The sequence below is a fragment of the Arachis ipaensis genome, chromosome B10 (assembly GCF_000816755.2).
Source record: "Arachis ipaensis cultivar K30076 chromosome B10, Araip1.1, whole genome shotgun sequence".
NCBI lineage: Eukaryota > Viridiplantae > Streptophyta > Magnoliopsida > Fabales > Fabaceae > Arachis > Arachis ipaensis.
In genome coordinates this window covers 119,486,684-119,489,812 of record NC_029794.2, presented here as the reverse complement: position 1 = coordinate 119,489,812, position 3,129 = coordinate 119,486,684, and the positions used below count along the sequence as shown (strand labels likewise).

Sequence of the window (3,129 nt, the reverse complement as noted above, 5' to 3'; positions counted from 1 at the left end):
TGTCGAGCGGGCAGGTGAATGGAGGGGCGAGTGGCCGAGGTGGTCGTCTATCTTGGGCGAAGGGAGGGGTCGAGATTTGGGTGGGGTGCCTTCCGTCTGATGGGCGATAGGGGTCGTCTGTTAGGGGTTTTTTTTTCTTTGTATTAAAACCTAGAACAAAAAAGCATAGCTTTTCTTAGCCAGTCAATCTGTACATCTATTACCTTCCTTGAATATCTTTATAACAAAAAAACTGCAATAATTCGTTTTCAGTTAATTTATCCTTCTAATTAAGGTGTTGGGTTGCTTGTCAAGGCTTTTTTGTGCATTCAGGAATCTCACCACTATTAGCATCAGATTCCACTGTCACTCTTATCATTCCCATCATCCACGCTAGTTTCAACCCTTCGGCGATTCCTCAAAGTTTTGCCACAAATGCCGAACAACACCTAATCTTATAATTGAATCCCGCAACCCAGTTGCCTTCATTCCTAAACAGAGCCAGCGTTATCGGAATTTTCTTGCATTGCTCTGTCGATGTTCAATTTCACCTAACCAGTCGAAGGAGGCACCTACCCAACTTGGATTTCTCTTCTTCCCTTCGGATTCTCTAGCAGGTAAGCCCTTTCAAACGCCCCTTTTATCTCCTGCACTTATTTTATAATCTCTGTATATGGCTGAATTGATCTAGTATAGCTTGCATTATGATCTTCTTTGTTTCTCTAGCACCATAAGCGCCAATAGGTAGGGGTGTCCGCGGATCGGATCGGATCGGATATGGCCAAAATTTCGATCCGATCCGCACTAAAATTATCAGATCGGATCGGATCCAATATCCGCAGTTTTTAAGGTTGGATCCGATCTGATCCGATCCGCACATTTGCGGATCGGATCGGATCAGATATCATATATATTCGCAAAACACAAAAATATTTTTAAAAGCTTATTTTTATTAAAAAAATTTTGCGGATACGCGGATATGCGGATACCAACACAAAATCCGCAATCCGATCCGATTAGTGTGTGGATCCGATCCGATCCGATCCGAAAGCATTGCGGATCGGATCCATATCCGCAAATTTTGGATCGGATTCGGATAAACACCGCGGATATGCGGATCAGATTCGATCCATGGACACCCCTACCAACAGGTTATGATGAATATGTCCTTCCAATTTATTCCTTGAGTTTTTCCTAATTGGTGTGTTAAATTAATTTTAATCCAATCATTCTAATTTTGTTGAAAGAAGCTATGCATCTCGTGGGTTTTAGAAAATTAATCCAAATAATGGTAGCTTTAGTACAATACATGTAAGCGATCTTTTTGGATTCTTTAGCAACATAAACACTTTTGTCCTTTGTGGTGCTTGCCAATTTCAAATGTAGCTCCATACGGTCTTTATAGGCACTGACTAACTATTGAAGACTTTGTATGTTGATGTAGTAGAAAAGTTACCATTTTCAGTGTGCATTCATACTCTTATATCTTCCATTCCCTCTTGGTAAGGGGAACCATCGTTATGATTCTCTGGACCCTTACAGGTGGAAGGTTGTGGCTGAGAATAGCAAAACCCCGTTCTCCCATGTCCTTAATCCAATCATTCACTCGGCTCTTGTTGTCTGTGATTTGGTTTAGAGAGCAATCTTTCAAAAGTCCTTCTTTTTCACCCATAAATCATTCCAAAAGAGAATATTTTGGTCATTTCAAATGAAATTCATAGTGTTTTTTTGTTTTTTTTATTTGAAAATTTGGCCACATTTTGAGCAGCTCCTTCCATGAGCATGAGTTCCCATTTTTTTAGCAATTATGTTGTCTAAATTTCTGTTTCCATTACAGTATTTGTGATCAAGCACTTGAACCCACAAATTATTCGAATTTCCTTCCATTTTCCATAGGATTTTGACTAGAAAAGCATCATTCATTGAGTAAAGTCTCTTGAAATCCAATCTCCATTCGTGCTTAGGTAGATACATAGTTCTCCAACTAATTAGCTGAATTTTTCTGTGGTTTTCTTCATTTCCCCCAAATGAACTCTCTTTGGAGCTTCTCCACCTTAATAAAATTGTGAAAGAATAGGAAAATAAAAGAATTGTGAAAGAAAAAGATGAAGAAATTTTATTGATTATTGATTGAATGAATTGTAAACTATGAAGGTAAAACTAAGTATATATAGAGTATTGGCCTATGAAAGATAAAATTAGATAAAGATAAGATATAGATAAAGATAAAGATAACTATAAGATAAGATAAAGACTAAATTATAATTTAATTTGTGTATTCTGTTGGGCTGAATTTGTGGGCCGTGAGACGTCTTTATTGTTGTCATGGGCTAAGGTGATTGATTGGTTTAATACACCTCATAACAAATACTCTTAGAAATTCTATCATCCTACATCTGATAGTTTGAAAACTGGACTGACAGGTGATTGAGCTAAAGTTAATATTTTTACGAGAGACAAACATTTGCTCTTCCACCCTTTGAGTTTATTCTAAACTCTCCCAATGACATCTTTATAATTTTTTTTTTAATTTGTGATAATGACTTGTAAGTATTTTTCTAATTTTTTCTGCTCTTTATAACTAGAGGTCACTACTACATACTTGACTTTTACTAACATTTAAAAAATGTTACCAAATCATATTAAAATGTTACCTATGTATATTAGTAATATTTTAACAAATGTTAAATATACTCTATGTTACTAAAGAGTTTTTCTAACATTTTTCAAAGATTTAATAACATTTAATAAAAATGTTACAAAAGATATCCTATAGTAATATTATGAGAAATGTTACAATAGACCATTCATGATAACACTTAGAAAAATGTTACAATTAATATTTTTTGTAACACTTAAAAAAATGTTACTATAAATAATTTTTGTAACACTTAAAAAATGTTACCATAGATATTTTTTGTAACATTTAGAAAAATATTACCATAGATAATTTTTATAACATTTAAAAAAATGTTACCATAGATAATTTTTGTAACACTTAAAAAATATTACCATAGATATTTTTTGTAACATTTAAAATAATGTTACCATAGATATTTTTTGTAACACTTAAAAAAATATTACCATAAATATTTCTTTTAACACTTATAAAATGTTACAATAGATCTTTAGTAATATTTTTTAGTTCTA

The 3,129-nt window shown here is 33.7% G+C and overlaps 1 long non-coding RNA gene across 1 annotated transcript in view; it reads left to right on the top strand.

Moving 5' to 3' along the window:
* Positions 1 to 3,129, top strand: part of LOC110268101 — a 25,284-nt gene that overhangs the window by 18,069 nt on the left and 4,086 nt on the right. The gene's annotated exons all lie outside the window — the stretch shown is intronic.